This window comes from Oryx dammah, unplaced genomic scaffold, assembly GCF_014754425.2.
Source record: "Oryx dammah isolate SB20612 unplaced genomic scaffold, SCBI_Odam_1.1 HiC_scaffold_2, whole genome shotgun sequence".
Lineage (NCBI taxonomy): Eukaryota > Metazoa > Chordata > Mammalia > Artiodactyla > Bovidae > Oryx > Oryx dammah.
Genome location: NW_024070186.1, coordinates 38963336 through 38978401, shown reverse-complemented (window position 1 = coordinate 38978401; position 15066 = coordinate 38963336). Strand labels below are relative to the sequence as shown.

The 15066-nt window shown below is 39.3% G+C and overlaps 1 protein-coding gene across 5 annotated transcripts in view; it reads right to left on the bottom strand.

Annotated features, from left to right (window-relative positions):
* RNF13 (ring finger protein 13) overlaps positions 1-12086 on the bottom strand; it is a 121044-nt gene extending 108958 nt beyond the window's left edge. For 4 of the 5 annotated variants that reach the window (XM_040234713.1, XM_040234690.1, XM_040234704.1 and 1 more), the window contains exon 1: positions 11906-12048. The gene's annotated coding sequence lies outside the window, so the exon portion shown is untranslated. Of the gene's footprint in view, positions 1-11905 lie in introns of all 5 variants that reach the window. The other variant, XM_040234681.1, reaches the window with a different exon arrangement.
* Between the last annotated feature and the right edge of the window lie 2980 nt (positions 12087-15066).

Here is a 15066-nt window from a genome sequence, read left to right as displayed (position 1 = left end):
CCATATTTTAGATTGTTTCCTTAGTATAGATTCCTAAATGTGGAATCACTATGCCAAGGAAACGATCTAAAACTTTATACATGTAGCCAACTGCTTTCCAGAGAGAATATTCCTATTAATATTTATAATTCCAAATAAATGTACATTTCAAACACTGATTATCCTTTTCTCATCTTTGTTGGTGTTAGATAATAAGTTACATATGCTATAAATGATTTTTTAAATGTCTGGCTATGTACTTAATATGCATTATTTCTTTTAATAATCCCAACAGTATCAACAGATGGTGGAAGGTCTTACTATCTTTCCATAAATATAGGAAACTGAGAATTAGATAAATAACTTTAAGTGCTTATAGCAGTGCTGAGAATATAGCAAGCACATTAAAAGTATGCACTTTCTTAAGTAACTTGCCCAACAATGCTTACCTCTTAAATAATGGAGCTACCATTCAAATACAGGTGAGTATCATGAAATGCCAGCCCTTTCAGACCATCTGATTACTGTACAAATTTGCACTTATTTAACTATGTGTAAGATTGAAATTGTTCATATGAAATTTGAACAGATGAAATTGTTCATAATGAAATTTTAAGGCTAAATATTTGAAACCCTCTTTCAAGGAAAACTAAGAAAGGTAAACTAATGTATATAAATGATAATTTACATATTCAAATCAGCTACCATTCCAAGGGCTTCCCTGGTGGCTCAGTGGTAAAGAATTCACCTGCAATGTAGGAGATGCAGGTTCAATCCTTAGGTCAGGAAGATCTGCTGGAGAAGAAAGTGGCAACCCACTCCTGTTTTCTTGCCTGTATACTGAATACTCCCATATTCCCATGGATAGAGGGGGCCAGTGGGCTACAGTCCATGGGGTCGCAAAAAAGAATCAGACACAACTCAGTGGCTAAACAACAACAACTATTCCAACCTTATTTTTATTATTCATGGATTTCTGAACTAGATTTAATGATAAATATTGTTTATCCCTAAGGGTTTCTCCGTAACATCAGAATTAAGTTGCATAAAAAATTAACTTTAAAAATAAATATCCCCACCTTTCTTCAAGCTTAAAGAAAATAAAATATTCTTATCTATAATGACCAAAGTGTATGTAATCTGATACCAAGAATGCAATAGTGTAAGTAGATAATCATTCAACACTATGCTAAAAGGACATCCCATACTACTAATATTCACAATAATCATACATCGAGATTAAAATTCTTTAGTGTTCCACTTCCCACTTTCTTATTTACCTATGTGATCTAGCTTATAAAGTTAAAAAAGAAGGTAAATGACCATTAAAAGAAATTAATGCTACACACAAAAATCAGTCATGCTTCTATATATCTGCAATGAATAATCCAAAAGAAAACAATTGCATTTATAAAGGTATCTGAAAGAATAAAATACCCAGGAATAAATTTAATAAGGAAGTGAAAGACTTGTACACAGAAAAACACAAAACACTGCTGAATGAAATCAAAGACCTAAATAAATGGAAAGATAACCCGTGTATTATAAGATTAAATATTGTTGAGGTGTTCTCTGGTGGCCCAGTGGCTAGGATTCCAGGCTTTCACTGCTGTGTTCCACATTCAATCCCTGGTGAGGGAACTGAGACCCTGCAAGCCACACGGTGTGACCAAAAACAAACAAACAAAAAGACTATATATTGCTAAGATGGCAATACTACCCAAACCAATCTACAGATTTAATACATTCCCTATCAAAATTCCAACAGCCTTTTTAATGCAGACATGGTTAAGTTAATCTTCAAATTCATATGAAACCACAAGGGGCTCTGAATAGTTCAAAGTAAATCTGAAAAAGAAGTACAAAGCTAGAGGACTCACACTTCCCAATTTTAAAATCTTACTATAAAGCCATAATCAAAACAATGTGGTATGGGCATAAGGATAGACATATAGACCAAAGGAACAGAATTGAGAGTCCAAAAATAAATCCACAGTTCTATGGCCAAAAAGATTGGCAATAAAGGTGCCAAGATCATTCAACAAGGACATAACACTTTCTTCAACAAGTGGTATTGGAACAATTGGATAGTCACATGCAAAACAATGAAGCTATAACCCTAAATTCACAATATGCAAAATTTAACTCAAAATAATTAAATGACCTAAATGTAAGAGCAAAAATGATAAAACTCTTAGAAGAAAATAAAGAAGTAAATCTCCATGATCTTGGATTATACAATGGATTCTTAAATATGACACCGAAAGTATAAGAAACAAAAATAAATTGAGCTTGATCAAAATTTAAAACTTTCATGCATCAAAGGATATTAATAAGAAAATGAAAAGACAGCCCACAAAATGGAAGAAAATACTTGCAAATCATACATCTGATAAGGATCTAGTATTCAGAATACACAAAACATAACTCAATAATAAAAAAGCAAACAGTCCAACTAATACGTAGGCAAAAAATTAGAATAGACATTTCTTCAAAGAAAACACACAAATGGCCAAAGAAGCACATAAAAAGATGCTCAACGTCATCAGTCCTTAGGGAAATGTGAATCAAAACCACAGTGAGATACTGCCTCACATTCACACAGATAGCAATCAGTTCAGTTCAGTCGCTCAGTCGTGTCCAAATCTTTGCAACCCCATGGACTGCAGCATGCCAGGCCTCCCTGTCCATCACCAACTCCCCGAGTTTATCCAAGCTCATGTCCATTAGTCAATAATGCCATCCAACCATCTTATCCTCTGTCGTCCCCTTCTCCTGCCCTCAATCTTTCCCAACATCAGGGTCTTTTCAAATGAGTCAGCTCTTCGCAGCAGGTGGCCAAAGTATTCGAGTTTCAGCTTCAACAGCAGTCCTTCCAATGAATACTCAGAACTGATCTCCTTTAGGATGGACTGGTTGGATCTCCTTGCAGTCCACAGGACTCTCAAGAGTCTTCTTCAACATCATAGTTCAAAAGCATCAATTCTTCGGCACTCACCTTTCTTTACAGTCCAACTCTCACATCCATACATGACTATTGGAAAAACCATAGCCTTGACTAGATGGACCTTTGCTGGCAAAGTAATGTCTCCGCTTTTTAATATGCTGTCTAGGTTGGTCATAACTTTCGTTCCAAGGAGTAAGCGTCTTTTTAATTTCATGGCTGCAATCACCATCTGCAGTGATTTTGGAGCCCAAGAAAATAAAGTCTGACACTGTTTCCACTGTTTCCCCATCTATTTCCCATGAAGTGATGGGACCAGGTACCATGATCTTCGCTTTCTGAATGTTGAGTTTGAAGCCAATCTTTTCACTCTTCTCTTTCATTTTCATCAAGAGGTTCTTTAGTTCCTCTTCTGCCATAAGGGTGGTGTCATCTGCATATCTGAGGTTATTGATATTTCTCCCGGCAATCTTGATTCCAGCTTGTGTTTCTTCCAGTCCAGCGTTTCTCATGATCTACTCTGCATACAAGTTAAATAAGCACGGTTACAATATACAGCCTTGACGTACTTCTTTTGCTATTTGGAACCAGTCTGTTGTTCCATGTCCAGTTCTAACTGTTGCTTCCTGGCCTGCATACAGATTTCTCAAGAGGCAAGTCAGGTGGTCTGGTATCCCCATCTCTTTCAGAATTTTCCAAAGTTTATTGTGATCCACACAGTCAAAGGCTTTGGCATAGTCAATAAAGCAGAAATAGATATTTTTCTGGAACTCTCTTGCTTTTTCCATGATCCAATGGATGTTGGCAATTTGATCTCTGGTTCCTCTGCCTTTTCTAAAACTAGCTTGAACATCAGGGAGTTCATAGTTCGCGTATTGCTGAAGCCTGGCTTGGAGAATTTTGAGCATTACTTTACTAGCATGTGAGATGAGTACAATTGTGCAGCAGTTTGAGCATTCTTTGGCATTACCTTTCTTTGGGATCGGAATGAAAACTGACCTTTTCCAGTCCTGTGGCCACTGCTGAGTTTTCCAAATTTACTGGCATGTCGAGTGCAGCACTTTCACAGCATCATCTTTTAGGATCTGAAATAGCTCAACTGGAATTCCATCACCTCCACTAGCTTTGTTCATAGTGATGCCTCCTAAGGCCCACTTGACTTCACATTTCAGGATGTGTGGCTCTAGGTGAGTGGTCACACCACTGTGATTATCTGGGTTGTGAAGATCTTTTTTGTACAGTTCTTCTGTGTGTTCTTGCCACCTCTTCTTAATAGCTTCTGCTTCTGTTAGGGCCATACCATTTCTGTCCTTAATTGAGCCCATCTTTGCATGAAATGTTCCCTTGGTATCTCTAATTTTCTTGAAGAGATCTCTAGTCTTACCTACTCTATTGTTTTTCTCTATTTCTTTGCATTTATCACTGAGGAAGGCTTTCTTATCTCTCCTTGCCAATCTTTGGAACTCTGCATTCAAATGGGTAGCAATAGCAGTAATTTTTTTTTTAGCTGGGAAAGAACAAGTGTTGGTGACAATGAAGAGAAACTGGAACCCTCATACGTTGCTGGTAGGAATGTAAAATGGTTCAGTCACTGTGGAAAATAGTTTGGCAAGACCTCAAAAGGCTAAACATAGGATTACCATATGATCCAGCAACTCCATTCCTTACATATACCCAAAAGAAATGAAAACTAGTTCTCAGACAAACTGTTGTCAATGAATATTCATGGCAACAATATTCACAATAGCCAAAGATGCAAAGAACCCAAATGTCCTTCAACAGATGCTGTATATATACAATAAAATAATTAAGTTGTAAAAAGGAAAGATTCATACATACAGCAATGTAACTTGCAACAACCTTGCAGAACCTTGAAAACATTATGCTAAGTGAAAGAAGCCAGACACTAAAGGTCACATATTGTATGGTTCTATTTATATAAGATTTCCAGAATAAATGAGATCTCCAGTAAATCCATACAGACAGCAAACTGATGCTGCCAGGGGTTGGTGGCAGCAGAAAATGGGTACAAGGTTTTAATTTCTAGTGATAAATGTTAGATAGAGAGTGGTGGTTGCACAACACTGTGATTTACTAAGTGCCACCCAATTAGTAACTTCAAAATTGTTAATTTTATGTTGCATGAACTTCACCTCAAAAAATGTTAAGCAATTAATACTTATAATACTTGTTATATAAATGTATAACTTACAAGGACAGTTCTTCTTTTTTGAAGGTCAAATATGTAAATTACAAGGACAGTGATTAGACAAATTATTCTTCAATACTTAATGAGGTGTTTTTACACCTAAGCAAAGCAGAAAGTCAACTCCTACTCTCTTATGACTTGATTTAGAAATATTTACCTATCATCAGGTGGGATTATTTTTCCCTGAAGATTCATTCCCTCTAAAAGTTTAACTGGATATCCTGATCATTAGAAAATGAGCCCAAACTAGAGTCATATTCAATCTAACTTCGACAAAATTTTCTAGCCCCTTAGAAATAACCCTAAGTCAAATTCTGACCTGACCAGAAGCTCTCTCATTTCAATAAGCAGAATACCCTTAATTTTCAGCTGTCTTCTCAATTTACATTAATGTGGCTATGGACATAAATAAGTTTTAATGTCCAATTATTTCAAGGTTACTGATACCCTAAAACCACACAATTAACATTGTTCCTCAGAATAAAAGACAGAGTTCCTCAAATAGAATTTATACCACTGAAACAACTGGAAGCAAGATAAATATCTTCCCCATGGATCATTCTCTTAGAGGGAATATAAAGATAGATATAAAGATGCCTGATCACACTGCTCCCTGCCTAAAATTCCTTAATAAACAACTTTTAGAATAAAGTTGAAAACTAAAAAGTTCATGAACCGCTCCAGTTCTGCTCCTTGCCATTCTGCCTCAATCTCCTCTAACTTCTAACCATCTGAACTTTCTCTTTCTCTCGGACTCTCATTATGTGTCTTCTCCGGGCCACCTCAGTATAACGAAACATTTAATTTGTTCATCACTCCAAAGTTAGGGACTATGTGGTTTCAGATTTGAGATACTTAGCACCTAGCACAGTAATCAAAGGCTGTTGTAGAACTAAAGTATGAACAACTAGTAACATCCTTTACTATTATGGCTTATTTTTCCTTCATAATGGCAAAAGGGGAAACTACGTTAGGCTATATTTTGCCTTGTTTTTTAAAATTACAAAGTAGTCTTCTTAGTAAATAACATCAAATAGGTAGCATTAGTTTTGTAGACATCTTTTTTAAACATCTAGTTTGTTAACTAAAAGCATAAATTCAGTCTGATTATTATTCAATGGACGTTCATGATCAGCTCTGTTTTATCTATATTAATAAAGTGAAATGATAAAAGACATTTTGTAAGTCTTAAAAGCAGACTTTTTTAACTGGAAAATTCAAACTACTTCATTTTACAAATGAGGAAATGGACTGAGAGGTCAAGTTATCTATGCAAAGTCACCGAGCTACTTATTGCGCAAGTTGGGGAACACCCAGATACCCAAATTCCTTTAATGGTGATGTTTTCAGCTACAATATAACTCTATTTCCACTTCAACCTCATAGGCAATGCATAAGCCAGGCAATGCAATTCACAGCACACTTGTCTTTCTCTGTACCTTCAATCTAGTGAGCACATGGGGCCCTTAATACTTGTTACACTCAACTGATTCCTGTCTTTAAGATCTGCCCCTTGCCTTAACACAACTTCCTTCTCCCCATCATAAATATTTAATGAGTACCTACATTTGCTGAGTATTAAATACATTAAAGTCATTTCATTAGGAAAGGGGGAAATGGGGAGACATGAATGAGTCAGAATGATGCAGTCCCTTCCTTTAAAGTGCTCCACAAAATTAGTTACAATCTGCTACGGTACTCTTACTTTATCTGTTCAGAATCATGATTTTATATTAAACATAGGACACAAGAAAAATCTAATTACTTTCAACTATTAAAATTAATCTTATTTTAAAATAAGCTCCATGAGAACAAGGATTTTTTATGTTTAATTTTCTGTTTTTTGGTTCACTAACATACTCTGCATGCCTAGAACAATGCCTGATATAAAAAATACCTCAGTATTTGTTGAGTGAATGATTGTGATAGAAAAATTCGTAAGTAGTGGAGTCCAAGTAATGTTTCCAGCAATGGAGTAACAGATTATGCAAACCTTCCTTGTCTCAATGCTTATGCCTAATGTCCAATTTTTTATTTGATTGGCCAGTTACTTGGGGAAACTGAAAACAGTTCAGAGATTGGTAAATTACTATACCGCTTAATTTAATATCATGCCACTACCTAACTGCACCAAACTCTAGAAAATCTGCCGAGAAAGGAAACCACAGGCCCTTCTACTTAGATCTGAGCCCTTTTTGAAGTATGCTGCTGCTGCTGCTACTGCTAAGTCGCTTCAGTCGTGTCCCACTCTGTGCAACCCCATAGAAGGCAGCCACCTAGGCTCCTCCGTCCCTGGGATTCTCCAGGCAGAATACTGGAGTGGATTGCCATTTCCCTCTCCAATTCGCGCATGCATGCTAAGCCACTTTAGTCCTGTCCGACTCTGTGCGACCCCATGGACAGCAGCCCACCAGGCTCCTCTGTCCACAGGATTCTCCAGGCAAGAATACTGGAGTGGGTTGCCACTTCCTTCTCCATTTTTGAAGTATAAGGGGCCTCCAGGCGTATTTCTTCCTGCAACAGGACAGAACTGGTGTTATCATCATCATCTTACAAAATGAGGAAACTGAAGCCAGAGAATGGGTTCAAGGATTCACAGAACTGCTAGACTTCCTACCACACCAAGTGGCCTTCTCTCATCCTCCGAGTTTCTTCTCCCACAGTCTCCGATTAAGTAGAATACAGTCTCTCTAGATCCCCTCTTCATTGCTGACCCATAACAAGCACATAGATTCTCTGATTTTAAAGGTTTTGCTATTAATCAATTCAGGGTAACAAAGAGGGGATGACACAAAATAAGAAATCTGGAGATGTTACAATGCAACATACAACACATGTGTATAAGTGTCTGGCACTATATAAAAATCACAGCATCTTTCCAAATTATTAATGTGAGAATCCCTAGTCTTCAATTTACTGACTCTCTTTTGAAATAATAAATGAGAGCCTTGCTAATTTTCCAAAAATTTCCCCCTCCACTAACTTACCCCTATCCTCCCAGGATGCAAAAAAAACATCACAGGGGAAAACAGTGGGCAGAACTCTATCTGAAGTGAGAAATCTGCATTTCTGAGGGTCTTCTGGAGTCACATCCCTCCTGTGAAACTGACCCACAGGGGGACTATGGCTTTAGACCACTTCTTCACAATGTGAGCAACTGGTCTCTTCTCTTTTTTATGAAGTACACAGAGCTCCCAGGTTCCATTTTACATTTCCAAACATCTGAACTAATCCTCAGCTCCAAAGCCAAAGACTGTATCATGAATTCTTCTCCTAAATCCCCTTCCACCGCCAACATCTGTTCTTCATCATAATACCCTCCCCAAAATAAGGCCCATACTTCTGTAGGTTCCCAGGGTCACTTAACAGTCTCAATCTAAACCCTTCACAACAATCCCACCATCATCACTTCTTGCTTCAACCACTGTTATTAAACTCTGTGGTATTCCTATCTCCAGGCTTCCACTCCTTCACTGGACTTTGTTCCAAATCAGTATCTATAAAGAGGGATTCTTCTCAACCAAGAATCAAGTACAAAACCTGTAACCTGGTTCCTTTAAGGATTCCTATAAACTCTATCCATCTATCTTTATACCAGCCTGTTCCTTAAACATACTACCTTGGCAAATGTTCTCTGCTTTCCTACTTCTATACCTTTGCTTCAGCAGTGTCCTTAGGTGAAATTCTTTCTTCTATCGTCCTCTTCCAGTTGCTAACAATCTTTCAAATGGCCACATCCTCAGTATGAAGGAAGAGGCTGAGGCATATGATTTATCGAGCACACACTCTGTCTAGAGCTTTACAAATTATCCTTACCCCACAAAAGCATAATGGCTTAATAATATATTTTTGAGGAAGGAGCTGAGGAAACCAAGGGTCAAAAGAGCTTATCCAAAGTCATCCAAATAAGAATCCAAAATAACTCCACAGCATTTGCATAAAACATTATACAAGACAGGCTTTACAATCAGAATGCCTAGATTCAAATTTCAGTTACTCCACTAACAACCTGTGTGAACTCACAAAGTTTTCTATTTTCGATGCCTTCATTTCCCTATCTAAAAAAGAGAATCACAAATATTAAGTGCTTAGAATTGTCTGCCTGTAGTAAACAATGTTAGCCATTATGACTGTGATTGTTATCTATGTACTATGATATGTAAACTGACAATACTGATTATATGTTCTCATTGTTCCTAAATTAGCTTTTATGTAATGTAAAAGGATTATGAAAACTAGCATTTTTGATAAATGCTCAATAAATATTTGCAGAATACATGAATTTTGAAACAATGATTATCCACCATGACCTAATTAAAAGAAATGTCTATTAATTCTGTTTCTTCTTTTGAAAAAACTAACAATGCTTAGTTTCTTCCCTTTTTTATGTCATGTGAAATTACCATATGCAATGCCATATGGCAGTAATATGTCAAATGGTACAAAACACTACTTTGATCCAAACTATTTTGACTTCTGCTAAACATTCCCAGATTTCAAAATATCCAAAACCACACTTTTTACTTAAATATCAACCATCTTTAGGTCATAGCAACATGAAATAAGCACACCATGATATCTGACCACGCTATTTCACACATCTTTATGGAAAAAACTATAAAACATAAAATGCCTTCCTATCCAATTTTGTTCAAAGACACAAACTCTTAGTCCTGCCCTTACTTTGTTAAAATTAGTGCCTGGAAAACTTTTGATAAATCTATGTTACTCTGGGATGCAGAAAAACATCAAAGGAAGGGTGTTGAATGCAGTAACTTAGGCCCCTGCAAAATGCCTACAAGAAATGAGCTTTAAACAAGGATAGATGAGAACTTACTCCCAATCCTTCAATATTAAACCGCTGCAAATTAACATTTTTGTCCACATGATTTATGTTATACACGGAGACATGAAGCTTGCTGGCTTCAAATAAAGGCAGGGGTAAAAATAAATATATTATTAAAACAGCAGTTATCATTCCTTACAGAACTGGGCTTCTAGTCAACATTTCCAAAAAATAACAACAACAAAAACAACTACTTTGAGGCTTAACTATGTAACAGACATATTTTATATCAATTAATTCTTATAGTTCTTCCCTTATTCACAGATAATGTCACAGAATTAGTAAATGGCAGACCTGAAGGCTGAACCCAGTATGACTCCCAAATTTGGGATCCAGTGTTTTGCCACAATCCACAATAATACGGTATACATTTACATCTTCCTCTTCACATTCATACATTTTTTAAAACCTGAAACAAAAGCTTCATGAAATAATATTTACTCTTACTCCACAGGATGTCCTATGCTATTTGGTTTTTTCTAACATTAATGTCAATGCACTAAATTGATTTCAAAATCCTCATGAGCCCTGCACTACACTTCTTTGTTACTGCTGTTTAGTCTCACCTGACTCGTTGGGACCCCATGGACTGTAGCCCGCCAGGCTCCTCTGTCCATGGGATTTCCCAGGCAAGAATACTGGAGTGGGGTGCCATTTCCTCCTCCAGGGGATCTTCCCTATCCAGGGATCGAACCCATGACTCCTTCACTGGCAGGCGGATTCTTTACCACTGAGTCACCAGAGACCCCACCACATTTCTTATCTACTATTTAAAGTTCTTTTAAACTGCTACCACAGAGTACGGGAACTAAGATCCCACACGCTATTCAATCAAAAACACAAAAACAAAAAAAAACCTGCTACTACAGCCCAGTTTTGTTACTCCAAAATGAAGCTAATCTCATAGACCCATTAAAATGTATCCCTACAAAAATTAAATCCTTGAAAGCCCTTCCTTAAACCCTGAATTGCTGTATCTCTAACTAGAACTCTCCGACAGCACACCCATCTTATTTATTTACATTGTATGAAATACTGCAGATGTCCTTGGAGAACAACAGATCATTGTGGAAAGGAATGCTTAGTTTTCCCCGTTCCTGCAGCATCACTGAGGAACACTTGTCAGGCTAGTTTGGGTAACAACAAAGAACCTAAGCAGCTGCCCACGGTGCTGAAACTGAAGATGAAAAGATGGTTTTGGAAATCTACTATTGCCAAATCAGGACTTAATAGAGGAATTTACCCAAAAGCTGACAGAGAACATTCAGTGACTGCCACCAAATATGCATGAGTGCTTCTGGGATCGCTTGGCTTCGGTGTTTGCCCACTCCCTCTCTGAGATAAAGTCCTTTCATCAGTGCGGGTCAACTCAATAAGCGTCCCGGCAGAGCTGCCAACTTTAGGGGCCAGGGACGTCGTTATCTGTCCCTAGCAGAATCACATCCCACCTTCTATCGAGCTTCCGGGTGGGGGTGGGGGTGGGGGTGGCAGGAAGGTTAGAAAGAAAAGAGGCGACTGCCCTCTTTTTTCCCAAAGACTAAAGCCTTCCCACAACTAAACTGAAGCGACTTCGCCCAGGGACGCCCGGAAAGAGACGACTTCCGGACAGCTTCCCAGGCTCAAGACACCTCAAGAGCGGAATGCAAAAAGCGAAACAGATAACCCAACAACTTTAGATACACACAAACTCATGGCGCAGGAATGCAAGGGAGACTCGGCCTCTGAGCGCAGGATTTTTTATTTTATCTTCTGCAAAACAAAACTAAACTAAACTAATTTCCTCCGCACCCAGCCTGAGGAGCAGCCAAGAGCACGGCGGCGGGGCCGCCTCGGAGCTTCAGGGCGGGCGAGGGGGTGTGTTCTCCCCGGCAGGCCCCACGGGGGAAAACCTGCAGTCCGGCCGTCGACACGCAGGAGAGGCTCTTACCTGGAAGCTGACCTTGCAACACAAACAGGCAGCCAGCCGCGTCGCTGCAGAAGTCTCTACCCCGACTTCATGACTGAATCTCCGCACCGACCCCCACAGCCCAGAGTCGGAGCGCGTACGACAACACCGAAGGCGAGGCGGAAATCCCGCCCCTTGCCCCTCATTGGCCCGCACCCGAAGGTAGAGGAAAGCCATTGGGCCACAGAACTGCTCGCTAAGGCTCCTTCCCACTCTCTCGCCGAGTCTAGCTGCTTGCTCGGGTCCAGCTCGGAGAGATGCCTAGTGCGCGGAGTCGCGTTCTTGGCCTCGTGACCGTTCCTCTCTGGAATGGAAGGGCAGGGCAGGGTGGGGCTGGCTTGTGGAGCGAGGCTGAAGGATCTGCTTTTGGCGGGGAAAGGGATAGCATGGCCGAGGGATTGGCTATGGAATCCTGTCGCGTCCCCCCAAGAGTGGAGGCCGTGGGTCAGGAGTTGATCGGACCGAGCGGCCAGAGCTGGCTGGCCTAGTCCGTTGGGGCTGTTTGGGCCGAAGCAGCCCGAGACCCAGCTGGCGGACTCCCCCGGGGCGAGCCTGCTCTGGAGCCATCGCGACTCTCCTGTGCCGCACTCACCGGACTAGTGGAAGAGGCGAGGACGAGGCCTTATGCCTTCTGCACCGCGTCCAGGCCGAGATCTAAAGAATGGAACCAAGGCCAGCGCCTTAGAGTCCCGGTCGCCTTGTTAGAGGAGCGAGCAGCCCTTGGGCTGAACACTAGTCCCCCTATGCCAGAGTGGAAACCGTGCTGACGTCTGCGCTTTGGGTCTGACACGCGCCATCCCCGAGACTCAACAAAAGTCAAACCGTGTGATTAAACCCTAGGTCAGCCTTTTAAAACCCTTCTTTCCTTTAATGAACAACAACAACAAAAATGTTGCCTTCTGATAAGACTTCCTTGCCCCAAGTACTCCGGTTTTAAGCCAAGCTACTTTTAAACTTGAATTATCCGGATTGAAACATCCAACATCCACGCTGATGAGCCAGTTAACAACTAGACACTGTAGAGAGGTAATGTGGGCTTACTGCAAGGATTGCAAAGAGTTATGATCTAGAATGCCAGGGATTCTGGCTCTGCTTCTGCTTTAAAATAAGGCACCTCTAAGAGCCAGTGACAGTCTTCACTTCCTTCAACCTCACTTTTAGAAAAAGGAGAGCCGAGAGGGAGTTATTACCTGGAGCACCTGCAGAATACCCTTGGCTGCAACTTGTTACCTGGATTGCTCTGAGGAGACCGGAGGAACAGGAGGACTCCCTGTTGTATATCCTTTTGTGCCTTTCAACTTTTGTACCTTTTGAGTATTACCCACTCAAAATTTAAATAAAGGTCATCAAAGGTACTTTCCTCTTCAGTGTATCCCTAACTATACATTCTATATATTCTTAGATTCTCATCAGTTGTAAAGACATTCAATACTTAATAAACAGTCCTGCCTTTAAGAAAGTTATAAGGAAACAGTCAGAATGGGGAACAGTATTATGAAGGCTAGTGTAATAGGTGTAAGTATAGTTAGAATATCCCTGTAAGCATTTTTTCATCAAATTATCTCAATCTGGCTTTATATTAAATCCAAGATTCCTTGCATGACATCAAGAAAAGTAAAAAATAATAATGCCCACATTTTACAGGTTAAAAAGAATAGCTTTGTTCATTCCTTAAATAAAGACACACTGGGGGATTTCCCTGATGGTGCAGTGGTTAAGACTGCACTCCCTTTGTTGGGGGCTGGGGTTTGATCCCTGGTCAGGGAATTAGATCCCACATGCCACAGCTAAGGCCTAATGCAGCCAAATAAATATTTTTTAAAAATAAAGACACACTGGATACAGAACATTTTAATCTGACTTTATTGTGCTCTTCAAATCAGTTACAAACAAGGTAATGTGTTATTCTGCAATTAGGCAGATGAATGTGCTACATCCTGCAGAAGCATTTATTCTCCCCATTGTGTTGAATGAAGGCAAACTAGAAGAAAATAGATCGGGAAAATGTACTAATTTTTTTAAGTAGGTTAGACAGTAAGGTTGGTAAACATCTTAATTATGGTTTTCCAGATCATGAAGGGTTAATGTGGCACCTGATATTAATAGCCACTAATTATCTCCTTACCTAGACAAAAGAAAAGTCAGACGCTGACCTTTATTTTTTATATCCTCCTAAAAGTACAAACAGCATATAAAACTGTAGAATTTCCTAACTCCAATATACTGTATGGAGAAGGAAATGGCAACCCACTCCAGTATTCTTGCCTAGAGAATCCCATGGACAGAGGAGCCTCTCAGGCTACAGTCCGTGCGGTCACAAAGAGTCAGACACCGCTTATCGACTAAACAAAATATAGTGTGAGACAGCAACAACTGAAAAGACAAGATACCCAACAACCTAATTGTCTAAAATGGTTTAGAAGTAGTTTTTCCTAAATAATGAAAATAATGCAGGCAGTATCTTTAATCACTAAGATCAACTAGAGACATTAAAATTACTCTAGTTGTTATATTTAGAATCAGAAAAAAAGTAATTTTTTATTCAGATAAAAAGATTTTTGAAAAGAAGAAAGTAAAATTATTACCGTGATAGAAGAAGGATTAGAATCCATTGTTAGTGTTGTTGTTCATTAGCTAAGTCATGTGACCCCACGGACTGTAGCCTGCCAGGCTCCTCTGTCCAAGGGATTTCCCAGGCAAGAATACTGAAACGGCTTGCCATTTCCTCTGCCAGGGGATCTTCCCCACCCAGGGATTGAACCCGAGTCTCCTGCCTTGGTAGGTGGATTCTTTACCACTGAGCAACCTGGGAAGTCCATAAAGCATCCATAGGAATCCATATATGTATGGAATACCCACATTTTTAGCCAAAGATTAGAATGTCTGCCATTTCTTTACCAAATTCTAAACTAATTAATAAGTTAATCTTATAAATGAAGAAAAGTTCAGAACACACACACAACAGGTATTAAAGGTATTTCAATGTTTATTTTCAAGGATTTAAGAAAGGTCAGACCCCCAAAAAGTTCTATTTAAATATAAATGCCTTAAAAAACAATCTGGTCATTGTTTCCCTTAGGATGAGTTGCAGATGACTGACATACAATTTCAACTTTTCCTTTCTTAGTTGGGTCATTGAGAAG